Source organism: Capra hircus, unplaced genomic scaffold, assembly GCF_001704415.2.
Source record: "Capra hircus breed San Clemente unplaced genomic scaffold, ASM170441v1, whole genome shotgun sequence".
NCBI classification, from domain to species: domain Eukaryota; kingdom Metazoa; phylum Chordata; class Mammalia; order Artiodactyla; family Bovidae; genus Capra; species Capra hircus.
In genome coordinates this window covers 43,166-64,795 of record NW_017211629.1, presented here as the reverse complement: position 1 = coordinate 64,795, position 21,630 = coordinate 43,166, and the positions used below count along the sequence as shown (strand labels likewise).

Below are 21,630 nucleotides of genomic sequence, written 5' to 3'. Positions count from 1 at the left end.
TGCCCCAGGTTTTGCATTTGTAACAGACAGCACTGCTGAGGGCTAGCACTGGGGGAGTAGGGGGTGGGGAGAACGAGAAACTCGGGGCAGGCCCTGACCTGCAGCACCCAGCACCTTCCCCGCCTTCCCCCAGGGCACTGGGGATAGAGCTACTCGGGGCAGTAAGGAGTGAACTTGGCCAGCAGCGGTGGCGGTGGCGGTGGCGGCGGCGGCGGCGGCGGCGGGTGGTGGGGGAGGGGCGCACCCTCCCGCGTCTTGCCCCGATCTGTTGGCAACAAAGGGATTTTCTCTCCCACCACACACACACACCCCGTGCGGCTGCGGGCTCCTCGCAGCTCCTCTGCCAGGTCCCCGCGCGGGCAGTGGCCAGCACACATCCCCGCCCTCGGCCCCCGCCCGACCTTCCAGGAACTCCACTTCTCTCCACTAGCCCTCCCGAGACCCCGCTTCACACCTCGCCTGTGCGCATCTCTGGGCTCTCCCTTTCCCAGGTGCCTGCCACTGAATCTCGACAAAAGCAACTTTGGGTGGGCACACGGAGAACCCAGAATGTGCGGTGGAGCTCACCAGGGGACCGGGCACTGGAGACCCCTGCGGCCATCGTCCTGGGCTCCCTTTGGCCAGTCTGGAGTGTTGCACTCCATGGATGCTTCCCCCCCCCATCTCCCCTGATTGAAAGATGAAAGCCAAGTGTAGCCAACTGTAAAAGGGGGCTGGGGGCTTGAGGAGAGGGAGGGTACCATCAAGGATCAACCTGGAGAGCTGCTGCCAAACCAGGAGTGCTGCCCGCCACACACTCCCTTTCCCACACAGCAGAGCCATGCCCCCCCCCCATCGGCTTGCGGAACTTCCCCTTCTCCCTGACGCCATGCCTTGGCTTTTTATCCCTTTCACTTTTTTTCACGGTGGTGCCACACACAACCACCATGTGTGTATGCAAGGGGGGGCCCCACTTGGAAGCGGGTGTCCCCCCACAGGAGGCAGCAGCCCAGGACGGGAAACCTAGGCTGAACGCAATCAATCATCCTTATTCCTCTCCTTCTGCCAACCCACACCCCTCCCCCGCCCCACACCCCCTCCGGTGGGGTCCCTACAGGGCTGGGTTCCCAGCTGGAGTCTCCCCAACCTGGAGGCAAATGCAGAAGAACCGATCCATAAGGCTATTAACAGCAGCTATCATTAGTACACACAGGAAGCACAAAGGAACTTTTTACAAATAAAAGATGCAGAAAACACAGGGTCCTGCAGTCTGCACCCGGATTCCCTGCTGATTGTGTACCGCCTGGGAGTCCTGGGAAGACTGGGGATGAGGGTCAGGGGAGGACAGGGTCTCCCACTTTCTTAACAAGGAACAATAGGAACCCCATGTCTGCTACTCAATCTTGGAACCAGAACACCCCAAACAAAGCTGTGGGAAAAACTGCAGTAGACGTGGGGGCCCGTGAATTTTTGTAGCTGTTCAGAGCTTAATTACTCCTCCTTGATCCGTGGGACTAGACACGACACCGCCAAGGTTAAAATGCCCCGAACAGCGCCGAGCAGATGTGAGCGAGCTGGCAGACGCGCAAATGAGGCCTGCCTCGGAGCACGATAACAAGTGACTAATACATTGCATATCGTTGAAAGAAAATTATTTTTCTCTAATTTGCATTTGCTTGGGGGAAAAAAAAAAAAGCCAACCAGAGTCCCTCCTCACAAGCTCGAGTCTAATCCTGGAAATACAGCCCGGCTGCTTTAAGAGAGCTGGAAGGAGGGAAAGACTGCCAGTGTTTTGGCGTTGCAGGCTTGTTTATCTTTCCGCCTTTCCTCCAAGGCGAAACTCGTTTTGCAAGCAACATTCCTACAGAAAATGGCACACGTCATAAAAAGAGACCAATTTATAGAACTGGCACCGAAGTTCATGTATCATTCCAGAAGTATCTCCCAGCTCCCCACTAGGGAACCCAACTAGATGTAGAAGTCCACATTATAACTCCAGGCGGGGGGTGTGGGGGGGTAAGGTTTGAGGTGGGAGGGGGGATGAAATCATCATTTGCAGATATCCTGAAAGCTGTACACCCAGGGGGCCAAGTCACACAGAAGGTCAGGATATAGAATTAAGTCAGCTCTGAATGATCCTCCAGAGAGCCCCGAAGGCTTCAAACTTGAGGCTGGGTGGGCGGGGGGGGGGAGCGGTTTTTACACTCAGCTGGCCCCAGGACAGCCCAGGGGCAGGCCCAGCCTCCTGACCATCCATGCCCCTTGCCAGCTTGGGCTCCAGGACTGGCCCCTGGCGGGGGGAATGAGGGGGGCGGGGGGATGGCCGCCACCCACCAACTGTTCTGTCTCCCACCCTGGCGCCTCCCTGCACTGCCTGGCAGAGGACCAGGAACTCAGAGAAGGCCTGTGGCTGTGGGCATCTATCTAGTTGATTAAGTCACAGAGTGGGTGGCGCTGTGGGCTGACCTGAAGACAGTGGCGTCCTACAGCTTAGAGGCAAGTGCACTCTTAAAAAAAACACGGGAAGGCAAAGGGACGTGGGTAATCCAAAGCTTTGGGTCCTGAACCTACACACTGATGTTGCCAATCCAGGAAACAGGGCCCAGTGCATAAAACACAGCAACCGCCTGTCTCTCAAACTTGTCTGAATAACAGGGCCATTTCAGAGGAAGAACAACGGCCTTCAGAGCCTCTGCAATTTCCAGAAAGCCTTCAGTTAATAATACATTCTTTCCAACAGGCTTGCTTTAGGGCGGAAAGTTATTTTCCCAAATCTTAACAACCTGGTCACAAGCCACTGAGGCCCCAGGCCCCAGGCAACCCCTCCAGACAGCTGACACTCATGACCCTTCGGGCCTTCTCCTGCCACCTCTGCCTAACAAGTTCCCTAAACCACAAAACACCAACCAGCGCGCCCGTCCACCCAGGTCCCGGGAGCCAGAGGGCCATGTGTCCGCGGGGTGGGGAAGGGGCGCCGCCGCCAAGGGTTGTCTCGCCTTGCGTCCGAGGACGCCCCGGCCAGCAAGTGGCGGCCACCTCTGCGGCTCTCCGTGGGCCTGCATAGTGCGCGCTTTGTGTGAGCGCCGGGGAGGCACAGCGCTGCCCGTGCACCAACAGCTGTCACATTATTTGCACTCGCTGTAAACAGCCTTCACATTCCCCCCTTACCACATAGTTAAAGCCAGACTAACAATCCACAGTTAGAGATCAAACCAACAACAGCAGTATTGTGTCTGCCTTCGCTGCCTTCGCACCAAGCCCAGCAGCTGGCAGGTTTCTCCGGAACAAGGGACCCCCCCTCCCCGCAACCCCTCCGGGCTCCAGCCCAGGCTGGCCAAGGCAGTGCTGCGTGTGTTGCTGCTGATTGTTAAAGCAAGAGAACACAGCCATTTCGAGCAGAGTTCGGTGGGGTTCATCGCCTCTCTCTCCTGAGTTTCCTCCTCCAGCTAGTGGCTCGGGGCAGCCCCCCCTCCCCCATCTCCTCCGCAGGGAATAAAGGTTGTTCAGACTCCCAGACTCTGCTCAGCAAAGCGTGGGCCAGCCTGGGGTCCTGCAGCCCTCTCTACCGTGTCCCAGAGGAAACGCAGCTTGGCCCCGTCTGCAGCTCACAGCCCCCTTGTGTTTCTGGAAAACTGTCCAAGTCCCTGAATCCTGACTGGTCGCCCCACTGATCAGAATGTCTCCTTTATGATTTTTGGTTAAGTCGAACATTTCCATAATCGTCATTATTAGCGCAAATTACACGCCTAATCGGTCCTTAAATAGATTTTAATTAAATAATCATACAAGGCTCATTTTATGACTTAAGAAAGGCATTACTTTTCGTTATAAACTTTCTACCAGGATATAGAATAAGGATAGCATACAAATCCTTAGTCTCTGAAAAGCACCAATAACTGATGGGCAGCGTGCTGGGAGGGCAGACCCGGCCTCACACCTGGAATCAAAGTGCACACTAGACACAAGACGAAAGGAACCCCAAATGCTCCTTTTGTCCCTGCCCGTCTAGAGCCCACTCCTCACCACCCTCATCTGTTTTCCACCCCTCAGTCCGCTGAGAGCCGCGGTGGAAAGCAGGCAGGCTGTGCTTGTTAAATGCTGTGTAAAATGCTGTTAATAAAATAATAAATACAAAGGATGGAGGCTGCTGGTTCCATGGGTGTTTTGACTGGAAATGCCTTGGCACTTGTCATGTGTTTATGGGAGGGCAGACAACTCTAGGATTTACATAGTTTGGACATTTCTGTACTTCATTTATTCTTTCTTAAATGACGTAGGCCTAGAGCTATTTCAAGTTTGCCTTTGTACAGAACTGTTAAATGCCTAAGAGTTTCTCCAATTAAACCAAGTTTTAAATCAGACCCAAGGCTGGAACGGACTGACTCGCCCCACTCCACCCCTCAGCCCGAGGCTGGAGAAAACAAACAGACCCTCCACAACAATCCCCTGGCCTTGCTCTCCCCACCTTCACCACCTACCCCTCCACGGGGGCGGGGGCGGGGGGGGCGGCGCACCTAGGGTAAAGGTTAAGGTGTCTTCAGAATTACAGGCATGGTCCTGGCTACACACTCTGGAAAGCACTGCAGTTGGGCACATCCTGGCCATACTCTAACCTCTAAAATAGTGAGCTAAGATGGGGGGAAAACTGCTGGCCTGGTAAAACCCACTGTTCGCAAAACAATGTCAGCAAAGGCTGGGAGGCATTCTTTAGAGAGGGACCAGGGATTCATGCCTACTGAAGCTCTTTCAGCACAAAGGCTTTTAGGGGAAGAAGGGAAAAGGGGGGTGGGGGTAGGGGAGAGAAAGGGAGGGCTCCTGTTTCAGAGCAGGCATCCCCAGAGAGTCAAGAACCAAGTGTAGCTTCAATCAAATGCTGACTTCCCCTCTGGGAGTCGAGTAGGAAACCTGATCACAGTAGCTTACTACCGGCCTGGATCCATACAGGTCTGGTTTTCTTCTCATGCTAGTAATTTTTTTAAATACATATCGATATAAAAGCAGCAATCCCTGGCAGACTTTATTGAAAACCACACTGAGACCTCATAACATCCGGACTTAATCCCTATCAAACAAACCACAGCACCTCTGGCCTCTACAGCGGCCAGACCCTCTCACCTCTTCCCACCAGGTCTCTCGTCCAGCTGCTGCTGTTCCCTCCCCCAAAAGAATGAGGGGAGGACTAGCCAAAGAGCACCTAGATACTGGTTCTGGAATCAATTCCTAACCGTAAAAATGATCCCACTCTGGCGAGGGGGGGTAAGAAAAAAAACCCCAGCCTTTTCATATGGAATCCTTTAAAGCCCAGAATGTAAAGAACTGTAACAAAGGGAAAGAGGAACCCACCAAGGCAGACCTGGAGAAAAAGCCTCAGGAACACCCTTGGAGGAAAGCTTAACCTGCAGGTTGGTCCCCTCCAAGCTAGGCCTAAGCAGGTGGGCGGGCGGTGGGGGGGGGGGGGGGTGCGGTGTCCTCAGGGGCAGGAGGAAATGGAGAAGCAACCTATAGGAACCTGACCAGTCATTCAAAGCAATTACTAATCCTCAGGGCCTACTATGTGCCCAGTAGTCTTCTTTGATCCTAAAGGTGGATAATTATTCCCAGTCTTACAAATGAAGAAACTTACTGAGGCTCAGAGGCCATAAATAACTTGCCCCCAAGGTCACACAGCTAGTAAAAATGGGCCACGGTCAAACTCAGTCCTGGAGTTGCGGAGAGGAGCCAAGTATTGGTCAAACTGTGCCATCTGGAATTACCAAGAAGTTCGGGAAGCTTTCTCGGCCCTTTTACTCCAACACAGGGTAAAAGGACAGCACTCAGCACCTAGGAAACTCAGTCTACCAGGAGCCTGCACCCTAGTTTCTCCTACACCGAGAAATCACTCGGTCCATATGAAGTCTTTCCACTGACATCCTACACATCACCCGGCACTGGAACACCCCAGTGTGAGGCCAGGGATCCCCACAAGACTCCTCACTCTCCTCCTCCAGGAGACCAGAACAGGCAGCAGAAAATGGGTGCTAAAGTGCTGACACCTGGAACTAGAACTAGGCTTGCCACCCTAGTTTTGCCACATGGAGCAATAAATCAAGTTATCTAGGTAGGGCAAAAGCCCTTTGGAAAGAGTACCTACACCTACCTTTCCTAGTACCAAAGTGGGCTGGGGAGGGAATTGAGGGGGAAGTGGCCAAGTCCCAAGTCCCAGCTGGCAGCTGGGGTTATCTTTTCATTGCCCAACTTCTCATCCCAGAAGTGCGGTGTCAGCGTTAAGCATCCCCTTCCCACCCCATCCTCAATTTCCGGGTCTGTCCCGGGCTTTCAGAACCTCCGGGAACTCTCCACACCCGATGCCACAGATGCGGCCGGCTTCGGGACCAAGGGCCGTCTCCAGCTCGGCTCGGTGGGAAGGTGAACAGGCAGGAACGCCGGACAATCAGCCGCCCCTGTGGCTTCCCGGCCACGGGCGGGATCGAGGCCACGGGCGGGTGTCTCTTCCAGAGGCCGAGGCTCCGGATGTGCGAAATGGCTCCAGGAGCCCCTGGGGCGGGCCAGAGCCTCGGCCACGGGCGGGATCGAGGCCACGGGCGGGTGTCTCTTCCAGAGGCCGAGGCTCCGGATGTGCGAAATGGCTCCAGGAGCCCCTGGGGCGGGCCAGAGCCTCGGCCACGGGAGGGATCGAGGCGATGGCGGCGCCGGGTCCTCACCCCTCTAGCCAGCCGAACACGCCCCGGCGGCCCGGCCCGCCCTGGCTCCCGGCCAGTGGCTTTCTCTCGTTTTTAAACTTTCCGGCCTTGGCGATAACTGCCAATTGGGGTAGGATTTCCAGCCCCTACCTTCCCTCCTCCACCTTCTCCGTGTAGGCCCTTCCAGCCTCCAGGGAGACGACCCCCGGCCCCGGCAGACCATCCCCGACCCTCGCCACTTGGGGTACCTGGAAAGAGCTTCCGGAAGCTATCGGCGTCGGGCCGAGTCTGGGGCTGGTCCAGGGAGGAAGTCCCGCAGCCTCCAACGGTCCGAGCCTGCTCGCGGCGTGGCGCGCGGACGCAGAGCCGCCCCCTACTCTAGTTCTCTCTTAAAGACCTGACGGCTGGGGGGCAGGGGGTAGGTTAAAGGCCTGCCTTTACAAACATTTTTAACGCTTCAGATGCCAAGAATTTTGCGTGTCCTTGGGCATGGCTGTGAGCGCTCAGGTAGAACAATAGAAATGAGGGGTGCCGGAAACGGTTCAAGAAGACCCCTATAGCCCTATAAACCTCTCTCCCCCGCTAGCAGTTACTATCAGCATTAAAAGACCCTAGTGCCTTCAATGCAGTAGTGCCGGTTTATAACTTTTTCCCCCGCTGGGTCCCCATACCCTAAACAAGCCCCCTCCTCACATTTTGAAATCACCAGGGCAAAGACAGCTCCCAACCCTCTGAGGTTCCAAAGCTTCTCACCTGGTCTGCTCCTGGCACCCTGACCTGCCTCACCCCCATCCCCCCAGTAGTTTCTCCGGTTTACACCTAGACAATAAATTTAGTTTAATTTAGCTTCCGGTCTTTAATTTTAGCAGGTCTCCTTTTGCATGCAAATCAATATGGCAATTACCATCTAAAAGCTCGCCCAGCCCCGGGTCAATGTAAATTGATCATTGTCCGCCTTCCACAAAATAACACCGGGAGTCTGTGGTGCATAATGAGATTATACTGGAAACTGTCTTTTAGATCACAAATTATATTTTATGCTGTCAGGATCTTCTAGCGGACTTCCCCGCTAATCACGGGGCGCAGGAGCCCGTGGGTGCTGAGGGGCAATGGTTGGCGGGGAGACTTGGCTCTAAGGAATAACTAAGTGCGGGGGCTCCCCCCCCCCCAATTTCCAAGATCCTCGACTGGGGGCAGGTGGAAATGAGCCTGTAATGGGAAAGAGGGCCTTCTACCAAAACGTTGCGGGAAAAGCTCGTTCTTTAATTCTCATCCAACAAAAAGTCGGCTACCCCTTGCGGAGAAACACATGGGGGAAACCAGCCTAAGCCGTCGGTCCTGGGCCGGGGTTTGGTAGACGTCCCCGACCAAGTGCTCGAGACACAGCAGGCTGGGCCGCCCCGGGGGCTGCGTGAGGAGACCTTCCACTCCTACCCCGGCTGTTACTCAAGCGGGCGCCACCACCTAGGCCCCGGCAGCGCAGCCAGCCTTGCAAACAGACGGAATCTTGCCGGCCGGACTTTCGGGCGAAGCAGCCCAGGCGGGCTGGGCGGGCCTCGGCCTCCCCTCCCCAAACTGGGCGAGGCACCGCCAGGCCCGAACCGTGTAGGCAGACGGCTGGAGACCTCCGAGCCAGGAGAACGTACCTTCTCGCGGAGAGCAAGGCCCTCCCGCCCCGGCGCGGCCCCCGGGCCACGGGTGTGACCCTGGAGCCTAACAAAGGGCCTTCAGAGCTCCTTTCGGCCTCGGACTGGCGGGGGAGGGGTGGGACCCGCGGGGAGGGGGGCGGCGCGGCGGCCCAAGTGTACCCGCGCGCCCCCTGCCCCGCCGTGCCGAGTCGGCCGAGCCCGGCGCCCTCGAGGAAACCACCGAGGTGGCTTGATCGAGGCCGCTGGGCACTCCCCAGGACCATGAAGGGGTTCGGGCGGCTCGGCGGCCGGCGAGCCTCCCTCCCAGCCCCGCGGCCCAGCCCTGCCCCGCCCGACCCAGCGCGGGCTCCACCCGAGTGCGGTCTTCCCCATAAAAGCTGGAATTCCCGGCTGGGCTCAGACAAAGAGGGACCGCGGCAAATCGACGCCGCGGGCAAACCAAACCCAAGCCTAGTTTACGTGCACGTCTGGGGTCACAGAGGCGCCTGCTAATCCTCCCTACCGAGCAGGCCGTCCCCGCACGGTCTCCTCCAGGAAAAGAGAAAAAAAAAGCATACCTCCCCTTGATTTCGCCCAGAGGCCGAACTTCGCACTTCTTTCGGTTCACTAGACCCTGTGCACCAACCTTAGCAAACAGGACCTAGAGCAGCACAGCATCCCTTCCTCCCCAGCCAGGAGTGGAACGCTTACTCCTCGTCTTCCTCCACCATCCATCCTCTCAAGGTCAAGAACTCAAAAATCTTTTAGAAACCCTCCAACCTGGTCAAGACATACCTTCTTCCCCACTCTAGCCAGGAAGAAACTATAACCAGAAGCAATCTTAGTGACTGAGGATCATCCAACCTTAGCCTCTGCCCTCAGTTTCCCTCTAGCCAAAGACACACTCACGTAAATGAGTGTGTGAATGTGGTTGTGTGGTGCACATTTCCGTGCCCTGGTCGGTCTCCCTGGGCAGGAAAGTCTCCATCAGGCAATGAGGAGTTTTTGTCATTCAGCCTGTGTATCTAAGCGTGGATGTGTGCATATGAATGCTTTTTGTGTTTCCAAGTGACCCTCTTCACACCTTTAAATGGGCTTTTGTCTCTGGAACGAACTTACAGAAATTCTGCCCCAGTTTCCAGCTCAACAAAGTCTGGGATTTTTCTCTCCTAGAATCTAGCTCTACGTCTCAGTATTTGCATATCCATGTTTACATTCCTCTTGGCCAGTTCTTTATCTCTTCTGTATCTCTTGTTCCGTGTGGGCATCGGAGCCCGAGTGTCTTGATTTGTCTCAGCACATGTCATTCAGGCACACATCTTAATCTGTGCATTCCTGTCTAACACATACACCTCTCCCCACGACTTACATTCTTGCTTTGCCTATAATGTGGTTCATTCCCAGACCAGACCAATGTTGGTTTGTAGTTTAAATGTAGCTAGAGGATTCCCCTAAGATTACAATCCCTAAAAGGGAGAGGAAGGGGGAAGGAGAGGAGTGTGACTAATGATTCATTTTTATATAGAGTAACCTACCCACCAATTGTCTACCTCTGCAAAAGCTAGACCAATGCCTTCGAGAGTTGTATTAAAATTTTCGACCAATGTTGAGTCCCCTGTATGTGTCCATATATACACTGTACACATCACTGTCCAATTTCTGTTTGGACGCTGTCTCCCTGAACATATCTGATCTGAACTCTCCACAAGTTCATGGTTAAAAGTGTATCTCTACACAGACAACTCGAGGACCCTTTTGCTCTCTGCCATGCATACCTGCACACAAGGGCCGAGCATTTCAGGCTTGGGTCGGCAGCAGTTTCCGTCAGAGGCCCCACCCCACTAAAGCTCTGAGCAGACCTTTCCACACCGGGCCGCTGGGAACACTGAGATCTAACCTATGCATCTCCCAAACTCACTTCCTTAAGTGAGAGGAGCCCATCGTGTGTGTTCACACCTCCCCCATTAAGAAGTACCGGGTCAAATTAGATCACCTAGCAGCTGCGTCTGGTTCGTCGAAGAATCGAGCCGGATGCACCAGGATGTCAGCGTGCAAACACAGAACAGAAAAAGACAAACCCTGGGTCCAGACTCCCGCCCCCTCCAACCTAGAGGCTACTTTGCCTCCAGGAATTTCTACTAGACTCCCCACCCCCACTCTCCCCTTTGCCTTTAAAGGGTTAAGAGAAATCCTCGCAGCCTTCCCTTCACCCTTGGTCGCTGGGCCCGCAGGGTGGCTCGCTCACTCGCGGCTCACGGGAGTCTGCCGCCGCCTCCAAGGCCCGCCCCCCCCCTCCGTCCTTCAGCCGGGAGGGAGCCTGCATGCCTGTCTAGACCGATCTATCACAGGCACACCAACAACACCCGCGAGAGCGCCGAGACCCTGCCCGGTCCCCCCTGCCCGCACGGCTTCCCGGCGGACCGAACCCTGGAGCGTGACCGCACCGGCGGCGGGGTGGGGTTGGGAGCCTCCGGGCGCGGGCTGCCCCGAGCGCACCGCGCGGCCGCCCCGGCCCCCAGCGCTCCCGCCAGCCCGGCTGCCGGGACACAGTCACAGCTCTGCGCGCTGGGCAGCCCTATTTTTATCTTGTCTAATCCCAAACTGGGCGGGGAGCACAGGCGTCGTGCTTAGAGAACAAGAGATAGGCGAGGGAGGCGGGGAGGAGCAGCCAGGCAGCGACGCGAGCGGGAGCGAGTTAAAGACACAGTCGAGGCGACCGAGAGCAGGAAGAAAAAGCGGGCTGCGCGGGGCCTCGGGGCACCGCACGCAATACGCCGCCGGCGAAGTTACACTCGCCTCCCCGCCGCCCCTCGCCGCCAGTGCTTCCCCAATTCCCAGTGGCGCTCCCCGCAGCCCTGGCCGCGGGGCCCCGGCCTGTGTGGGAGGCAGAGGCCCGGCCGGCCCTGCAAAGAGCTGGAGAGAATCGCTAATGAGCTGTGCGGCCCATTGATCCGGAGAACACTTCCTAATTAACTCTCACTCACCTACTGGTGACAGCGCCTCAAAGGACAGCGCTGGGGCCATCCAAGCCCCAGCCCCGGCCTGCCCGCCGAGTGCCTGGCGCCCGAACCCCGCGCACTCCCCTCACTACCTCAGGCAATCCCGGTGAGTGGCGGCGTCAACCCGCATACTTAAGGCCGGCCTCGGATTAAACCTGGACGGCATATTAATCACCACCATCTCCACCCTTCCTCCACGCGGTGAAATCATGGCCCAAATAAACACGAGAACTGCAAAGCCCAGACAACAGATCGGGGGTGGAGTGGGAAGGGTCGCTATACAAACGTATTCTCCAAGTGTCCACATACAGGAGTCTCGGAGGCCGACACTTAAAATGCCTTCCACACAAGCAATTCTGTTGGCAAAACCGAATCCAACACCTCGTAAGGATTGATTTCGGCCTACGGTGTCCGTTTCCAGTGCCACAGGAAGTGTCAGATGGCTAGGAATACTCAAGTCTGTCTGCGTTCACCACCCACCACCTTCTGGGGTGGGCCATTTCCTCCGATTTTTTATTCCCAAGTCATTTAAAAGATTTTTCTCCAGGAGGCTACCCCTAGAACCAAACAGCACTACCCCATCTCTGGCCTAATCTCAAAAAAAGAAAAAAAAAAAGAAAAAAAAAAGCTAAAACCCAGAGCAGTCTAGTCTAGACACAGGAGGCTCTACGGATACCTATTTGAAGCGCGCTGGTTTCTTTTTAAGGTTTGTTTTTAAATACACATAACCCTCCCCCTTCCTTCGCTCTTCCATTCCCCAACCCCCACCCTTCAGACGCCGGCGGCGCGCGTCCTCGCGCGCGGGCACTCACTAGCTGAAGATCGCGGACTTTCTGGGAAAGATTCATTAACAGCAAATTAAGCCTCGCCCGGCCTCGGCCTACACGAAGCCAGGCTCAGCCGTCTCAGGGACTGGGGGACGTGCCCACTCGAGAGTACAGGCGGCGGGAAGCCCACCGGGACCAGGCGTGCCTCGAGCCGCCCTACTCCGCACACGGCGCCCCAGGGCTTGCTTGGTAAACAGCCGGCGCACGTCGCCGCCACCCCGAGCCCCCGAGTTGGCGGAGGCTCTGCAGCGCAGCCGCCCGCCTGCTCCGAGCGCGGGCCCCGCGGCGCGGAGGCGCCTCTCCCTCCTCGCCTCGGCGGAGGATCGCGCCGTGTGCGCAAGTTCCTCTTCGCCCTCAGCCTCCGCGCCGCACGCCCTCCGAGCGGGACCAACTTCCTCCGGCCACAGACTTGCACACGCCTACAGGGCTTCCCACCAGACTCGTAGCTGCCCAGGTCTAGCCCCCACCCCTCGCCCTCCCTTCCCGCCGCCGCCCCCGCACGATCTACCCCCGCCCCTGGGGACTCACAACTTGAAACTGACCCTACGACGTCGCGGGGACGGTGGGGGTGGACCAGGGTCGCAGATTAAAATTTTAAAAGAACATTTACAAAACAAAGCGTCTGACCTGGCGGGCGGGTGGACGGGCCGAGTCGGAACCCCTCGCTCTGCTCGATTTCCTAGTATATTTTTTTTTAATCCACGTGATTCGCGCTTTGGAGCAAGTAAAAAAAAAAACACCCGGGACTCCCCTCCGAGTTGCGCGGCGGCGGCGGCAGCGGCAGCAGGTCGAGCTCGGCTCGGCCCGGGGCGCCCGCCACACACACCCTGCGCACGCACACGCCGTCGTTCCACGAGCAGGAACGAGCGGCCCCCGGAGAGGCAAGACGAGGCAGCGGCGGCTGGGGGTTTTTACAGTTCTTTCCGAGTCGAAAAAGAAAGCAGACGGGAACCCGCCGCCCTCCCTTCCTGCTAGCGAGCTAACGCCGAGCCGAGCTTCCCAGCTTCCAGCCCAGCTCCCCCCGCCGCCCCCCCCCCCGCGCCCGACTCGCGGCGCTCAGCGACGACCGCGCTCCCGCGCACACAGGCACACACTGGCTGCAAACTTCCACTCTGTGAACTCCCCGCTCTCCTCCCAGCCCCCGGGAGGCAGCAGCCCCCCACGCCGCGCCCCCTCCCTCCCCGGAGCCACTTGGAGCCGCTTAGGTTGGCTGCATTTTTAATAACTTATAGCTAGGAAATAAAAATGAAAGCGAGCAAAGCAGCCAAAGTGAAGCGCGAGGCGCAAGCTTCGAGGGGTACGCGAGAGTCAAAAGAAGCCACCCGCCGCGAGTGGGGGCCCCGAGGGAGGGGGCCGACTGCAGCCCGCCGCCTCCCCGGGGAAAGGTGTTCCGGCACTGACCTGAAATCCCCGGCCGGGAGTAAGCAGAGAGCCTGCGATCCGGCGCTTTGAAGTTTTTCCCCGGAGCAGAGTCGAGGCGGCGAGGAGGAGCAAGGGGCGATGGGTGGATGGGAACTGGTGTGCGGGGTTGGAGGAAAGTGGGGTGGCGACGTTGGCGACGGAAGGAGCCGGGCCGGGGAAGCGCGGCGAGCAGCAAAGTTTGCCGTCCCCGGCTGCCCGCAGCCCGCTCGCGGCGCCGCGCTCGCTCGCCTCCCTCGCCGTCTGCTGCCAGCCGGCTGCCCTCGGGGTCGGCCCGCCGAGGGGTGGGCTCTGGGCCGGGTGGGGCGGGCGGGGCCGGGCGGGCTCAAAGCCTCCGGGCAGGTGGCGACAACCCCGCGCGATCCTCGGGGCTCCGGCGGCTGGGCCGGGCTCGGTCGGGCTCAGCAGCTCCCGCGCCGCCGCTGCTGCCGCCCGCACTCGGGCAGGAGCCCCAGCGCCATGTTGACGGTTCGCCGCGAGCGCCCGCTCGGCTGGGTGTGTGTGAGTGTGTGAGTGTGTTGGCCAAGTCGTCCCTGGCGCGGCGACAGCGCGGCTTGGGCTCTCCGCCCGGCGGCTCACGGGCTCCCCCTCCGCCGCCGCCTCGTTCCCGCTCTCGGTCGCGGCTCCGGCGCGTCTCCCCGCAGCCGCCGAGCTCCGTCCGCGTTCAGCGAGGAGCGTAGCTCTGCTCACCTTGCCGCTGGGAGCCTGGGCTCCGTCTGCCGCCGCACGCCGCGATCCCAACGCGTCCCCCCTCCCTGGTTCCCTCCTCTTCCTCCTCCCCTCCCTCCGCCCTCTCGCCCTCCCTCCCTCCCTCCCTCCCAGCAGCCGCCTCCCCTCCCCCCGCAGGCGCAGCGCTCGGGCGACAGCCGCCCGCCCGCCCGCCGCCGCCTCCAGCTCTCGCAAGTTTGAGCTCCCCCAGCCTCCGCTCACCCTCCGCTGCGGCGCCTCGGCGGGTGGGGTTTCGAAGGGGTGATTCCCCAGGAAAGGTTTGCCCGAGTTTCCCCAGCCGTCATCGATCCTCGTTCGCTTCTCTGGGTCGAACCCTAGACCACTTGGGTGGCGCCCCCCCCCCGCCCCTTGCCTCCCCTCCGCCGCTCGGACGAGTTGGCTGCGCACACCCCGCCCGGGCGCGCGTCCTGGGCGAACCAGAGACCGACTCGGGCGGCGGCGGCGGCGGCGGCGGCCGGCAGATCCTAAGCCGAGGGATGGGGGCGGCGGGGGCGGCTCTCCCAGCCGCGCGCGCGAGACTCCCCCTCGCTACCCAGAAGGCCAGTGGAGACGCAATTACCATAAAGCGCCTCCGCACTCCGCTCAGCCAAAGCTGTCAAACCCCAGCGGCAGCCGCCGCTGCCTCCTCTCGCCACCAGCTCTGCGCTCTCCCGGTCGCGAGTCCCTCCGAGACCCAGTGGAGCCTGGCGAGTGCGCGTCGGTGCCCATCCCCACTTGGATCGCCCCTTCCTCCCGGAGGAGCCCCTTCCCATTTCGGTGTCAAGAATTACCTTTAGACACCACCTTGAGGCAATGGTGGCCGTTCCGCCCGAACTCTGTGCCCGAGTTCCCCGGACGTTTCGATTGTGTGGGAATTGTCTGGAGAGGCGGGGGACGGGAGGAGGCAGCCCGTGGGGCACCAGGAGGCGGGGGTGGGGGCAGTAGGGGAGCGGAGATTCGCCAGAATTTCTCCCCGTTCTCCTTGCATTTCACAGTCTGCATCTCAGATGATTGGAGGGTCGGAGGTCTGTCCTGGCCCCTCACCCCTGCCTCGGGAGATTATCTCCCGCGTTTTATTTTCCTTGGCAAGGAGCAACTTTTGGCTTACAACCGTTCGCTCCATAAATTTCCACTCCGGTAACGTCGTGCTGATCGGAGCTCGGCGGCAGCGTACAGCCTGCGCCCGCAGCAGTTCAATTCAATTGACACGTATTGAGCTTCTCCAGCGCACCCGGCGCGGCGCTGGGCGCGCGGGCGGGGTGGTGGGTAGGGTGGGGGCAGGCAGGCGAGAGGGGGAAGCGGAGAGGCGAGGTTCCGGCCTCCCCGGAGCGCAGAGCCTCTAAGGCGAGCTAAGAAGCCCCAGTTCGAGAAGCAGGCGGAAGGGATGGGAGTGGGGGGAGGGGTGTTCCGGCCTAACCGCACCCAGACCGCGGGCCGGGACGTCACCGCAATAGGTGACCCCATTCGGTTAATGGATAGGGTCTTTTTATGCTGAAGGTGGGGGGAGTTCTCTGCCTAAGGACAAGATGGTGCAAGCTCGATGAGAACATCAATCTGAAATGGAGGTGGCTTGTAAATCCACACGGAAAGTTTTAAAATATCCTGGAGTGTCTCCATACCAAAAATAATCAAAAGCATCTCAAGTTGATTACTAAGTCAAGGTCAAGGCCAAAATCAGCTCTAGCTAGTAGATCCCTTTAAAAAATTAGACTTAATCCTGACTGTAGGATTGGTGTTAGGTGCGATTTTATTTATTCTGTTTTAGTTCTCAGTATAGTTATAAAAACAGCTCTTTTCAAAGCAGAAGTGAAACATCTCTACCGTTTGAAACCTGAAACTTCGGGCAGAATTAAATCTTCATGCTCCAGAGCTGCTTAAAACAACTGATGCAAAAGACAGGCAGGCAAGTGCCCCAGTGAGCAGTCCCCAGCCCTGCGGGGCCGCCACCGCTTCCATGACTCGCGCCTGCATGATAGAATGTATGCCTTTTTCTTCCCTGTCTTTCTGGAGGTGGATGTCTCTGAAAGCGAACCCACACATTTTTTTAATCTCTGGTAACAAGCAGAAAGACACCTGGACTATTATGCTGTAAAGCTATTTTTTATAAAGACATTTTAGGGCCAGACATTAAAAGTTATTAGACTGAACGCATGCAAGTTACAGACACAGCTGGAGAAAAGGCCTCTGGTTGTGTGTTGTAGCAACATTTCTTTTTGAAGCGACTCTTTTTATTCAAAACAAGTCTAAAATAACCAGGAAGGCTGAAGTTGGGTATTTGTGGGGAAACTCTCTGAATGCGGTTCAGGGGCCACAAGGAGGCAAGGAGGCTGCTGCGCCACTGTGGGCCTCGCGGGAGAGCTGGCCTGGGCGAGTTCGGAGCCGTGCCAGCCTCTTCCGGCTCAGTTAGGCTGCCGCAGAGACCTTGGCCCCTTGCCCAGCCACCTTCTCTCCTCTTCCCATGCCTCCCCAACTCTCCCCCCCAGGCAGGGGCCTTTCCCAGAGTTAAAAGTTGCATGTAACCATCCAGAACTTTTGGAAAATCCAGGAACCAAGTGAAAACCCAGAGCCTGCAGCCTCTCTGAATCCTGTGGCCTCTCGGGGCTGCTGACAAAGGGGCCTGTTTGTCTACCTTTAAAAATCCTAGAGTTAAAAATGAATTGGGGAGGGGGGCAGTGCTGTAAATGCAAAGGGGCCAGAGAAGGGCTGACTGTGGGAGAAATTTGATGCTGGAGACAAACAGACCAGTAAATTTGCCTTTGACGTAATTTGCAGCACACACACACACACACACCACACACACCACACACACACACACACACCCTTTTTAAGGAGTCTTGCCTCCATGGTATCTTTGTGCAAGTTGGTGGGATTGAAGGGTTTCTCTTCCATTTCTGAGGGATACATTTCCAACTGTGGGATTTTTAAAATATCTCATTAAGGGAATCCTAAGAGGTATGAATGTATGTGTGAGGGAGAGGGGATTCATGACTCACTGGGAATTAAAAGGTGAGATTTTTCCTGAAGTGCTCTAAGGTGGAGGAGGAGTAGGGAGCTTACACCTATTGGCCCGATTCATTGGCATTGTTCCAGGGAGAAGCAGCAGTCCCATCTTGCACCCCCACTCAGGAAGGGGCTCTGGGAGCTGGGGACACTTCAGAGCCTACAGCGTGTGCGGGCCTCCTCATGCTCCCTCCCTCCCCTGCCCTCCCAGGAGTCCCTTGGGAGCTGACCTGGGGGTCAGGCTGCTACACTCGGCACTCAGCAAGGGAGGATTTCAATGAAAGCAGAGGAGGAGGCGGTGGCGGGAGAGAGCCAGCGAGTGAGCTCAAGGGAGGGGAGGCCGCAAAGGCAGCGAGCGGAGAAATAAAGAAATAGGCACAGAAAGGCGAGGTGCTTCAACCGAGCTGCAGGGGCCACCCCCTCCCACCTGCCGCTGGTTCCCTGGGAAGGGCCTCCCAGTTAGAACCTATGGCTCTCGGGCACTCTCCTGCTGCCCATTCTATCCAGCGTCTGCAACTGGACAAGCAGGTTGGCGCTTCAAGGAGCAGGCCTGGAGCCTGATCGCCCTTTTCCTGACAGGTTGATTGTGTAAGGCCGGCCAGGTCCTCTTCCACACCTTCATTCATTGCCGAAGCCCTAGGGGAAAGGCCATGCATCCCATAGTGAAGGTCCTACCTGGAGTTTGGGGGACCCTGGGATCCCAGCATGATGTGTGGGGTTTGTTTGTAACATACATGTGAGGACTAAATTATAAAGCTTTATAGACCCCAATGGGGCTCTTCAGCAGCTGTTCTCTTCTGTGATGCTGGGTACTGAAATGGGTGGGATTGGGGTGATTAGAGAGACTGTATTTTTATTTTATATACTGTGAGCTACTTTAAGTATTTTTAAAAATACACAAACACCCCCAGGAACAGTCTTTCCTGGTCACTTTGTAAAAGAACTCTGGGCTTACCACGGGTGCCACTTAGAAGATCCACTGGTCCATCCCTCAAGCAAAAGGCATCTTTGTCCCAGGGATTTCAGTTAACTGGGAACATCTAAAGGTAGCTGCCTTCCCTGGTAGGAGTCTGCTAGACTTAGGAGTCTCCAGGTTGAAGATGGCTGCTCTATTCTTTGAAGGGTTATTGGGCCTCCTCCGGAGGAGGGTCCAGAAGGCAGCCCCAACATGGGTAGCAGCAACTGCCTCTCAAAATTTCTGGTCTGGGCTCGATTTCAGGCTCTGACCAGGCACGGGTGGGTGAACTACCATTGACATTGAGGGGCTTTCTGAGTAGATGGGTGTTGGCGGCTTGCGGAGGCCTCGTCTTGCGTCCCACCTGGTTCCGGCTTAAGAGACCTGAAAGCCGCCGAGCTGGGCTAGATGCTCCTGTAGATAAACTCGGACGCCATGACCCGTCCTGGCTGCTTATTTAGCGGTCCCTCCAGCTCATATTTTACCCCAGCCGGGGGCAGTGAGTGGGAACCGCGGGGAGAGGGGGCAGAGAACACCAACTCTTCGCTCGCAGACCCTGCAAGGCGGCTTTCGGCCCGAGACGTTTTCTCGGCAGCTTCCCTCCACGGCGGCCGCGGGACTCCGCTGACACGCACCACCCCGAACCCTTTCGCGGACAGCACCCCGGGGCCTGGAGGGATCCGGAGGGCTCCGCCAGCCCCTCGCTCGGGGCCGGAAGGGAGTACGGCCCAGCAGATGGAAACGCGGCGCTGGCCTGTCCCTAAGTACCTCTGGGCCCCCACAAAGTCGGGCACCGAGGTGAGTGGAACGGGGCAGCTGCCTAGGGAAGGTCAGCCAGGAACAAAACTTGGGGCTAGCGCAGGGAGGAGGATTCCAAACGGTCTAATCCGCGGCACTTCCCCCACCCCTCCCCGATTCCCCCTCCGGGTCCACTTGGCTCGGCCTTCGCCCTCGATGTGCGCCCCCCCCCCCCGCATCCCAGAGTCTCCAGCACATTGGCCACCGCACAGCCCCCGCCGCGAGTGCGGGGGGTGGGGGGGGTGCTGGGTGGTTTGTGTTGCGAGGCCTGACAGAACCTTCTGTGTGCGGCGCTCGGAGGAGGCTAATGCATAATGCACAGCGCCTGGAAGCCCGGCCATTAGCGGCCTGTCGGTGACACAGACAAACGACTGAGAGGGAGGAGATCTAGCTCGCTCTGGAGTTTAAATATACCAGCGTGGAGGGGAAACGCCATGATTTAAAAGTGTGTGTTTGCAGGCACTCGCATATATTTTAATGATTTCCAGCAGGCCATGCGTCCCAGCCTTGCATCCCCCTCCCCCAAACGGGGATGTGTGTGGGGTGGAGGGGAGGAAAAGGCAGGGGGGGAACGAAGGCAGAATGAGAGGCTTCAACCCGAGACGCACCACTAGCTTTTGAGAGATGAAGGGAAGGTGAGGTTGGTAAACGCAGGGCGGAGAAAGCGAGGCCTAGAGAAGCCACACGACCCAAGGCCATACCCAGATTTTTTAAAAAAATCTGGCCATCAAGACTTCCACCCGGACTGGACCTTTTCTGCGTTGTACTAGAAAGGCCTGGGGGAAAGAATAAACCCTGCTACCCTGGTTTCCCCCAAAGTGTCCACATTTTTTAATCTTCCCTTTCCACTGACAATCCTGCGACCTCCTTCCTCCCCGTTTAACACACCAGTGTTTTTTAGCAATTAAGTCGAGAAGGGGGTGGGGATAAAGATAAGCCAATTTTTTTTTCCGCCATGCAAGTGTGAAAGATAAGATAAGGCTAAGCTGAGGCAAAGCGGCTGCTTACAACCTCCCCTCAGCGATTTTGATCGGTCACTTCTTATCTCGCAAAAATGCTCCTTTCGAAAACTGCATCAAGAAAAGAAAAAGGCTGAAGGAAAGCATTTTCATTTGGAAGTGACATTTAAAACCCACCTCCTCTACACCAGCAACCCCCTCCTCATCCGCCGGACTCCCCAGGAAAAGTCGCACCTCGACTACAGGGTTTCAGGCTTTCTCGTAGGGGGGAAGATTACTAGTGTAATTAGGCTGAATAAAGCCAGGGATGCGTGATCAGGAATTATCCTGCCTCCAACCCCAAGCTCACAGCCGGGTTTTCCTTCTCTGAGTTCCTGATCGGTGTTTGTGTTTCATCGTCTCGCTGGTGTGTTGAAACTAAACAGGTAGTTATATTTGGGAAGGTCATATAACTATGTCAACACGAAGCGGTTGTTAATGCGAAATAATAAGAAACTCTAATGATTTTTACAGGCCCCTGTAAAGGAAGAAAAAGGTGTCATGAGCCTCGGAACCTGAGAACCCTCAGCCGAACCGGACTCTTGAGGAGCCTTATAAAGTCCTTTTCTTGCACAAAAATCTCACCAAAGGGTTTCCAGAAGACTTTGTTGAGGGAGGTTTCGGTATTGAACTCCAGGCCTGCAGAGCGGTCTGTAAATTTCCCCCAGCCCAGCCGCTGGCCAGATCGCAAACATCAAGGCAGGCGCCCCAGGCCGAGTTGATGAGCCTCTGCGCCCACCTCCGGCTTAGAGCTCCCGAGATCCCACCTCTTCACCCCTCATCCCGGGTTCGCACCTCGGCGCCGGGCGCACACTGAGTCGGCCCCCTCCGGGCGCAACCTAAAGCCCGGGGCTAGCCGCGGCCGGATAGTCCCCGGGGAGTCGAAACCGCCGGGCGGGGAAACCCCTCCTCTCGTCCTTCCCCGAAAAGCCTGGCCGCGACGTAGGCGCCGAGCGAGCGGGCATCCGCTGACAGCCGGGCCTCACGTAAGGCCCACACGCGTCCCATTAGTCAGCCTGAGTTCCCCTCGGGCGAGCCGTCTGGCGCGGCCCCAAGGCCGGGCGCGGGCGGGGAGGGGGTGCGGGGGCCGCGGCGAGCTGGCAGCGGGGCGGGCGGGGGCGCGGGCTCTGCGGGGCCCGGCCGGGCTCGGTTCCGCGTTCCTGGGCCCGCGGGTAAGCTGAGCCGGCGGGGCAGGCCGCTCCCTGGCTGGCGCCGAGGCGCCGAACTGCGCTTCACGTGCCCGCCATATCAGCGGCGGCGGCGGCGAAGAGCGGGGGCAGGGAGGCGCGCCGCAGCTCCCGCGGGGTCTCCGGCCCCCGCCTACCCCGCCCTGCCCGGGTCCGGGTCTGGACCACCCCGCAGCCCCCATCCCCGCGCCGGCCGAGATCGGCGCTGCCAGACGCAGAGAGGTTCCTTGGGCGCCGTTCGGAAAGCTGCGCGGCGGCGGCAGCCAGAGGAGGGTGCTCCTCGCGGCCGCCCCGGGAACTTCCCAGCCGCCCCGCCGCCGCCGCCGCAGTCACCGGGACCGGAAGCCCTTGCGCCGCCCCGAGCGGCCTCCGCTGGCCCCCAGGGCTGTTCCAGACGAGGGCTAGTCGCGCGTCACCTTCGATCCCTCCTGGTCTCAGGTGGCCGTCCTCGC

The 21,630-nt window shown here is 58.1% G+C and overlaps 1 protein-coding gene across 1 annotated transcript in view; it reads right to left on the bottom strand.

Moving 5' to 3' along the window:
• LOC102181199 (BCL-6 corepressor) overlaps positions 1-13,623 on the bottom strand; it is a 42,131-nt gene extending 28,508 nt beyond the window's left edge. The window contains 1 exon segment of the mRNA XM_018045441.1: positions 13,515-13,623. The gene's annotated coding sequence lies outside the window, so the exon portion shown is untranslated.
• Between the last annotated feature and the right edge of the window lie 8,007 nt (positions 13,624-21,630).